We start from the raw sequence: 10182 nt of genomic DNA on the forward strand, positions 1-10182 counted from the left end.
ACTATATCTAAGGTCATCTAGGTTTTCTCCTGTGTTATCTTCTATGAGTTTTATGGTTTTGCGCTTTACCATTAGGTCTATGATCCATTTTGAGTTAATTTTGGGGAGGGTGTTAGGTATGTGTCTAGGTTATTTTTTCCATCCCTTCTCTTTCAATCTGCATGTGTCTCTAGATCTGAAATGAGTCTCTTGTAGGCAGCTTATAGATGGTCTTTATTTTGTATCTATTCAGTCACCTATGTCTTTTGATTGGAGTGTTTAATCCCTTCACATGCAAAGTAATTATTAAGTATGTATTTATTTCCATTATATTACTTCTTTTATGGTTGTTTTTGTAGTTCTTCTCTGTTCCTTTCTTCTCTTGCTTTTCTTCCCTTGTGGTTTAATGGCCTTCTGTAGTGATATGCTTGGATTCTTTTCTCTTTATTTTTTGCTTATCTGTTACAGGTTTTTGATTTGTGGTTACCATTAGGTTTATATGTAATATCCTATGCATATAGCAGTCTATATTAGTTTGAGTGTCAGTTAAGTTTGAACTCATTCTAAAAGCACTAAATTCCCTACCCCCACATTTTATTTTGTCATACCTACATCCTTTTATTTTTTGAATCCTTTGACTGTTTTTTTTTTAGATTTTTAGATTTTATATAAAATCAATATAATTGATTTTTTAGATTTGTGATCTGATTTTTAATTTGATTTTTTAGATTTTATATAAAATAAATATAACTGGTTTTACTGTTATTGTGCTTTACCTCTGTACTTGCTTTATAAGTGATTTATCTACTACTTTTATCATGTTTGTATGTACCTGTGAAGTTTTTTCCTTTTGAAATTTCTTTACTCTTGATTGGAGTCTTTCCTTTCCACCCAAAGAACCCCCTTTAACATTTCTTATAAAACTGAAGATGAATTACTTTAACTTTTGTTCATCTGGGAAACTCTTTATCTCTCTTTAAATTCTGAATGATATCCTTGCTGGACAGAATATTCTTAGCTACAAGTTTTTTACTTTGAGCACTTTGAATATATCATGCTATTTCCTTCTGGCTTCATGAAAAACTTCTGCTAAAAAATCAGCTAATAGGGAACCTGGAAAAGATGGCAGAAGAGTAGGGAACCCTATTCCAACCAGTCCCTGGAATTGACCTGGATATCTATCAGACCACTCTGAACACACACAAAATCAGCCTGAGATTTAAGAAGATAGATATGGATCTCTACAAACAGAATATTGCAGGTGGTTGGTTTCAAGGTATGAAGTGGGGGGCCGTGATTCTGTGGGCAGATATCAGAGGATAAACAGAAGGGGGAGGGAGCTGAACCGTCAGGATCCTACACCGCCGGTGAGCAATAGCCTCCCACACTGGGGACAGGGCACAGACTTGCAGACCGGTAGCAGTGGGGAAGGAACTTTAGGGCAGCCCCCCCAGACAGAAACCCAGAGTGGTGGGGCTGCACAAGAGAACTCGTGGCAGCTGGCAGTTTTAGAAGCACAAAGGGCAGAGATGTGCCCCAACCTGGAGGCGAGGACTGGGAGTGCTGCTGAGGGGCGCACAACCCAAGATGCTGCAGTTTATAGCAGCACAGACAGAAACGGAGACAGTGTGGCCTGAAGAGCCCACTGAAGAACAGACTGCGATCTCTCTGCTCTGAGGCAGAGGGTTAGAAACAATCTCTTCTGCTCTGACTCTCGGAAGAGATGCAGAAAGCCACCAGGGAAAGCAACCAGAGAACAAAAGCCCCCCAAAACCGGTTTTCACTGAGCCCATCCCCTGCCACAGGGGGCAGGGCAACTCTGCCCAAACGGGGTTGCCTGAGTAACAGCATGGAAGGCCCCTCCCCCAGAATATAGGCCGGGAGAACAAGAGGTCAGCAACCCTAAGGTCCTTAGAAAACAGGTGCATCTTGCTTGGGTTGTGGTCAATAATTTGGACTCTATACATTCCCTCAAACACCCCTCAACAGAATGACTAGGAGGAGGAACCCCCAAAATAGGAAAGACTCAGAGACTATGACTTATGCCACAGATTTACAAATGGATACAGATATAACCAAGATGTCAGAGATGGAATTCAGGACAGCAATTGTGAAGACAATAGCTGGAATGGAGAAATCAATTAATGGCAGCATAGAGTCTCTAATGGCAGAAATGAAAGCTGAACTAGCAGAATTTAAAAATGCTATCAATGAGATCCAATCTAATCTAGATAATCTAACAGCTAGGGTAAGCGAGGCAGAAAACAAATTAGTGATATAGAAGACCAATTAATAGACAAGAAGGAAAAAGAGGAAGCCAGGGAAAAACAACTCAAAATCCATGAAAATAGAATCAGAGAAATAAGTGACACCATGAAATGTTCTAATGTCAGAATTATTGAGATCCCTGATGGGGTGGAGAGAGAGAGTGGACTAGAAGATATATTTGAACAAATTGTAGCTGAAAACTTCCCTAATCTGGGGAATGAAACAAACATTTGTGTCCTAGAGGCAGAAAGGACCCCTCCCAAGATCAAGGAAAACAGGCCAATGCCCCAGCATGTAATAGCAAAACTCGCAAATCTTAGAATCAAGAAAACCATCTTAAGGGCAGTTAGGGGGAAGAGATTCCTTACGTACAGAGGGAGGAATATCAGAATAATGTCAGACCTATCTACAGAGACCTGGCAAGCCAGAAAGGGCTGGCAAGACATATTCAGGGTACTAAACAAGAAGAACATGCAGCCAAGAATACTTTATCCGGCAAGGCTGTCATTTAGAATGGATGGAGAGATGCAGAGCTTCCAAGACCGGCAGAAACTGAAAGAATATGTGACCACTAAGCTGGCCCTGCAAGAAATATTAAGCAGTCTTCTATAAAAGGAGAAAGACCCCAAGAGTGATATAGAACAGAAATTTACAGGGACAATCTATAAAAACAAGATCTTCACAGGCAACATGATGACCATTAATTCATACCTTTCAATAATCACTCTCAACGTGAATGGCCTAAATGCTCCATAAAACAGGACAGGGTTGCAGATTGGATAAAAAGACAGGACCCATCCATATGCTGTCTACAAGAGACTCATTTTGAACCTAAAGATACATCCAGACTGAAAGTGAAGGGATGGAGATCCATCTTCCATGCCAGCGGACCTCAAAAGAATGCTGGGGTAGCAATTCTTATATCAGACAGATTTTAAACTAAAGTCTGTAATAAGAGACACAGAAGGACACTATATCATTCTTAAAGGGTCTATCCAACAAGAAGATCTAACAATTTTAAATATCTATGCCCCCAACATGGGAGCAGCCATCTACATAAGCCAACTGTTAACCAAAATAAAAAGTCATATTGATAACAATACATTAATTGTAGGAGACCTCAATACTCCACTCTCAGCAACAGACAGATCATCTAAGCAGAAAATCAACAAAGAAACAAGAGCTTTGAATGACACACTGGACCAGATGGACCTCATAGATATTTACAGAACATTCCACCCTAAAACAACAGACTACTCATTCTTCTCGAGTGCACATGGAACTTTCTCCAGAATAGACAACATACTGGGTCACAAATCAGGTCTCAACTGATACTAAAAGACTGAGATTATTCCCTGCATATTCTCAGACCACAATGCTTTAAAACTGGAACTCAATTACAAGAAAAAATTTGGAAGAAATTCAAACACTTGGAAGCTAAAGACCACTCTGCTCAAGAATGTTTGGGTCAACCAGGAAATCAAAGAAGAACTTAAACAATTCATGGAAACCAATGAGAATGAAAACACATCGGTCCAAAACCTATGGGTAATGCAAAGGCAGTCCTAAGGGGGAAATACATAGCCATCCAAGCCTCACTCAAAAAAATAGAAAAATCCCAAATTCACCAACTAATTTTACACCTTAAAGAACTAGAGAAAAAGCAACAAACAATGCCTAAGCCATGCATTAGAAGAGAAATAATTAAGATTAGAGCAGAGATCAATGAATTAGAAACCAGAAACACAGTAGACCAGATCAATGAAAATAGAAGCTGGTTCTTTGAAAGAATTAATAAGATTGATAAACCACTGGCCAGACTTATCCAAAAGAAAAGAGAAAGGACCCAAATTAATAAAATTATGAATGAAAGGGGAGAGATCATGACTAACACCAAGGAAATAGAAACAATTATTCGAAATTATTATCAACAAATATATGCCAATAAATTGAGCAACCTGGAAGAAATGGATGCCTTCCTGGACACCTATAAACTGCTAAGACTGAAACAGGAAGAAATTGACAACCTGAATAAGCCAATATCCAGTAATGAGATTGAAGCAGTGATCAAAAACCTCCCAAAAAACAAGAGTCCAGGGCCTGATGGATTCCCTGGGGAATTCTACCAAACATTCAAAGAAGAAATAATACCTACTCTCCTGAAGCTGTTTCAAAAAATAGAAACAGAAGGAAAGCTTCCAGACTCATTCTATGAGGCCAGCATTACCTTAATCCCCAAACCAGGCAAAGACCCCATCAAAAAGGAGAATTTCAGACCAATATCCCTGATGAATATGGATTCCAAAATTCTCAACAAAATCCTAGTTAATGGGATCCAACAATACATAAAAGGATCATCCACCACGACCAAATGGGATTTATCCCTGGGATGCAAGGGTGATTCAACATTCACAAATCAATCAATGTGATAGAACACATTAATAAGAGGAGAGAGAAGAACCATATGGTCCTCTCAATTGATGCAGAAAAAGCATTTGACAAAATACAGCATTCTTTCCTGATTAAAACTCTTCAGAGTATAGGGATAGAGGGACCATTCCTCAAGTTCATAAAATCCATCTATGAAAAACCCACAGCGAATATCATCCTCAATGGGGAAAAGCTGAGAGCCTTTCCCTTAAGATCAGGAAGACTACAAGGATGCCCACTCTCGCCACTATTGTTCAACATAGTACTAGAAGTCCTAGCAACAGCAATCAGACAACAACAACAAAAATAAAATGTATTCAAATTGGCAAAGAGGAAGTCAAACTCTCTTCGCAGATGACATGATACTTTATGTGGAACATCCGAAAGACTCCACCCCCAAATTACTAGACTCATACAGCAATTCAGTAATATGGCAGGATACAAAATCAATGCACAGAAGTCAGTTGCTTTCTTATACACTAACAATGCAACTGTAGAAAGAGAAATTAGAGAAACAATTCCATTTACAATAGCACCAAAAACCGTAAGATACCTGGGAATAAACCTAACCAAAGAGGTAAAAAGAATCTATACTCTAGGAACCACAGAGCACTCATGAAAGAAATTGAAGAAGACACAAAAAGATGGAAAAATATTCCATGCTCATGGATCAGAAGAATAAACATTGTTAAAATGTCTATGCTACCCAGAGCAATCCATACCTGCAATGCCATCCTGATCAAAATTCCAATGACATTTTTCAAAGTGCTGGAACAAACAATCCTAAAATTTGTATGGAATCAGAAAAGACCTCGAATCGCCAAGGAAAGGCTGAAAAAGAAAAACAAAGCTGGGGACATCACGTTGCCCGATTTCAAGCTATATTACAAAGCAGTGATCACCAAGACAGCATGGTACTGGCACAAAAACAGACATATAGACCAATGGAACAGAATAGAGAACCCAGATATGGACCCTCAACTCTATGGTCAAATAATCTTCGACAAAGCAGGAAAGAATAGCCAATGGAAAAAAGACAGTCTCTTCAATAAATGGTGCTGGGAAAATTGGACAGCTATATACAGAAGAATGAAACTCAACCATTCTCTAGCACCATACACAAAGATAAACTCAAAATGGATGAAAGACTTCAATGTGAGACAGGAATCCATCCAAATCCTAGAGGAGAACATAGGCAGTAACCTCTTTGACATCAGCCACAGCAACTTCTTTCAAGATACATCTCCAAAGGCAAGTGAAACAAAAGCAAAAATGAACTTTTGGGACTTCATCAAGATAAAAAGCTTCTGCACAGCAAAGGAAACAGTCAACAAAACAAAGAGGCAACCCACAGAATGGGAGAAGATATTTGCAAATGACACTACAGATAAAGGGCTGGTATCCAAGATCTATAAAGAACTTCTCAAACTCAACACCCAAAAAACAAAGAATCAAGTCAAAAAGTGGGCAGAAGACATGACATGAATAGACAGTTCTCCAAAGAAGACATACAAATGGCTAACAGACACATGAAAAAATGTTCATCATCATTAGCCATCAGGGAAATTCAAATCAAAACCACACTGAGATACCACCTTACACCAGTTAGAATGGCAAAAATGGACAGGGAAAGAAACAACAAATGTTGGAGAGGTTGTGGAGAAAGGGGCACCGTCTTACATTGTTGGTGGGAATGCAAGTTGGTACAGCCACTTTGGAAAACAGTGTGGAGGTGCCTCAGAAAATTAAAAATAGAGCTACCCTATGACCCAGCAATTGCACTCCTGGGTATTTACCCCAGAGACACAGATGTAGTGAAAAGAAGGGCCATATGTACCCCAATGTTCATTGCAGCAATGTCCGCAATAGCCAAACTGTGCAAAGAGCCGAGATGCCCTTCAACAGATGAATGGATAAAGAAGATGTGGTCCATATATACAATGGAATATTACTCAGCCATCAGAAAGGATGAATACCCAACTTTTACATCAACATGGATGGGACTGGAGGAGATTATGCTAAGTGAAATAAGTCAAGCAGAGAAAGTCAATTATCATATGGTTTCACTTATTTGTGGGACATAAGGAATAGCATGGAGGACATTAGGAGAAGGAAGGGAAAAATGAAGGGGGGGGACATCGGAGGGAAAGATGAACCATGAGAGACTATGGACTCTGAGAAACAAACTGAGGGTTTTAGATGGGAGGGGGGTGGGGGTGGAGGGTCAGGCCGGTGGTGGGATTAAGGAGGGCACATACTGCATGGAGCACTGGGTGTTATACGAAAACAATGAATGGTGGATTAGTACATCAAAAACTAATGATATATTGCATGGTGACATAATAAAATAAAATTAAAAAAAATCAGCTAATAGCTTCATGGGGTTGCCATTGTATGTAACTGTTTTCTTTTCTCTCACTGTTTTTAAAATTCTCTATCACTACTTTTTGCCATTTTAATTATTGTGTGTCTTGGTATGGGCCCCCTTTGGTTGATTTTGCCGTGGTTCTCTGTGCTTCCTGGATCTAGATTTCTGTTTCTTTCCCCAGATAAGGGAAGTTTTCAGCTATTATTTCTTCAATTAATTTTTCTTCCTCTTTTCTCTTTCTTCTCCTTCTGGTATCTCTATAATGCAAATGTTATGCTTGATGACATTGCTGAGTTCTCTTAACCTATTCATATTTTTTATTACTTTTTTCTTTTTCTTCTTCAGCTTGATAGTCTTCCATTACTTTATCTTCCAGCTCCCTGATTTGTTCTTCTGCTCTCTCTAGTCTACTATTTTTTTCCTCTAGTGTATTTTTAATTTCAGTTATTGAGTTCTTTATCTCCGATTGGTTCTTTTTGACATTTTCTGTCTCTTTGTTAAAGGTCTCATTGGCCCTTCCACTCTTTTCTCAAGTCTAGTGACTATTTTTATGACCAATCCTTTGAATTCTCTATCTGGCATATTGCTTATCTTTGTTTTGTTTTGTTTCTATTTATTTATTTATTTATTTGCTATGATTATGCCCTGTTCTTTCATTTGGGACACATTCCTTTGTTTCCTCATTTTGTCTAATTCTCTGTGTCTGTTTCTATGTGTTAGGAAAGTCAGCTACATCTCCTGCTCTTAAAAATAGTGGCTTTATGAAGAAGAGGTCCGGTAGTGTCCTGTAGTGCAATGTCCCTTGTGCATCAGAACTTGGTGCTTCAGGGATGTCTCCTAAGTGTGTTGTATGTGCCCTACTGTTGTGATTGCGATGTTTTTGCTTTCAGTCCAGTTGTCTGCAATGCTTTCTTTGCCTGTTATGGGCAGAGTTTGGTCCCTGTGCTGTTAAGGGGCTAGTCTTAGGCCACCTTGGGCTTGAGTTGGGTCAGACTAGATGCCTGGCCTCAGCCCGCTGCTGGGGCTACAATCATACTGGTGTGTGTGGTTATCTTACCCTCTCCCCAGGGCAAGACTCTGGAGTGGTGCTGGCCATTTTGGGGGATGTTTGCAGGATGAGACCTGTAGCCACTTTAGAGGGACTCTGCTGAATGGGGATGGTTGGGTGGTGCAGTCTGCAGGAGAATGCAGGGGCAGGGTGCACTCTCAGCAAAGCTAGATGGAGAGTGTTTGGTCTGATTCCCATAGGTATCTGTGTATCTAAGCTAGTGGGCAGGGAGAGAAATGGCACCAGCCAATTCCTTTGCTCTTGGAGAAGCCTCCCAAAGGTATCTGCCCCTCCTGCATATGCTCTGAGACCAGGAAATAAATCTTCCTGCATACCCCATATGTTTTTCAAACTGCTGCTTTTATGCTATACCTAGGCAGGGTTGTCTGTTATACTGTTTCTTTAAGGGTTGGGACTCAGTTTCTTATCACCCTCAGGCTCTCTCAGAACCAAGCCTGCTGATTTTTTAAAGTTTTTGATGTTAAGCCCTGCTGATGGAACCATGTGGTATTGGAATAGTTCTGTATCCTGACTGTGTCAATGTCATTATCTTTGCTGTGATATCATACTGTAGTTTTAATTAATTAATTGATTGATTGATTTTAATGCATTCTTCTTGATTCAATTTTATTTTAGGACTGGCACAGCATATTCCTTTTCTATATGTGTGAATGTGTATATGTAAATACATGTACAATGTTGGTGAATTAATGTTTGTGATATTTTTACTAAGGAAAGACGTGGAAACCAAGCATACTGTAGTTTTTAAAATGTTACCCTGGGGGAAACTGGCTAAAGGGAACATGGGTTCTTTCTGTAATATTTCTCATACCTGCATATGACTTTATAATAATTTGAAAATTGAGAAAAAACATTTAAGTAAAAAATGAAAGCTATGTTAGATGAGGTCAAAACTGATTCACCTCTTTCATGCACACAGAGTCAGGACCTACTACACAATTTGCAGGGTCAAGTGCAAAATAAAAATGTGGAGTGTCTTGTTTAAATAGTAGTAATAATTTGAAGACGTCAATGCTGGCATATTAAACCAAGTGGGAAGCCCTTTTAAGCATAGAGGTCTGCTGCTGGACAGACAGCATGTCCATGTAGCTGGTCCTGCACACAGTCATTCTTCGGCGCAGTCGCAATTCATCATAGCCTGCTCATGCTCAGTGTTTTTGCTTACTGAAGAGGGTACTTTCTTTGCTGAGCTACTTAACAATAGTTGCTTTGCTTAGCAGGCTTCCCTCACTTCTCTCAGATCCTTTGCATGATGCACTAGGATGAAACACACCATTTCTCCTACCCTTAAGAATCACTGATATTCAGAATATTTAAACCCAAGCACTGGACTATCAGAACAAGCTCTGGCCAGTGTTCTGCACTTGGGGGAAATGGCTTTATCTGAAACTGGAAGAAAAAAGATTGTAGATATTCTCTGGACCAAAGCTTCATCAGGAACATTTTAGATACTAAAGCTCATAATGTTTCCTTAAGCAGGCATAAATCATTAGTAACTGAACACTAAGTATTTAACAGCTGAAGTTTATTGGACACCTTTACCTAAATCATAGATTTCATTTTTCAGAACAAGCCTGTCACCATATAGATCTTGAGGGTGAGAGAACTTAGTTAATATGCTGTAATAATAATTTGTGTAATAATACATTACCACAAATTATGGTTTTAATAATCAGAAATTTTTATCTTATAGTTCTGGAGGTCAGAGATTCAAAATGGATCTTATAGAGCAAAATTCAAGTTGTTGATAGAGCTATGTTCCTTTTGGAGCTCTAGGGGGGAATCTGTTTCCTTGCTTTTTATAGCTTCTAGACACCACCTGCATTCCTTGGTTGCTTGATCTTCAAAGCCAGCAGCACAGCTCCTTCAGACCTTTCTCTAGGTAACATTGCTGCCTTCCTTGAAGAAAGACCCATGTGACTAAATTGAGTCCACTCAGATCCTCCAGAATAATCTCTTCATCTCAAGATTTTTGTTTTGTTTTGTTTTGTTTTTTTAAGATTTAAGGCACAAGCAGGGAGAGGGGCAGAGGGAGAAGCAGGCTCCCACTGAGCAGGGAGCCTGACGT

This window comes from Phoca vitulina, unplaced genomic scaffold, assembly GCF_004348235.1.
Source record: "Phoca vitulina isolate PV1807 unplaced genomic scaffold, GSC_HSeal_1.0 scaffold59, whole genome shotgun sequence".
Lineage (NCBI taxonomy): Eukaryota > Metazoa > Chordata > Mammalia > Carnivora > Phocidae > Phoca > Phoca vitulina.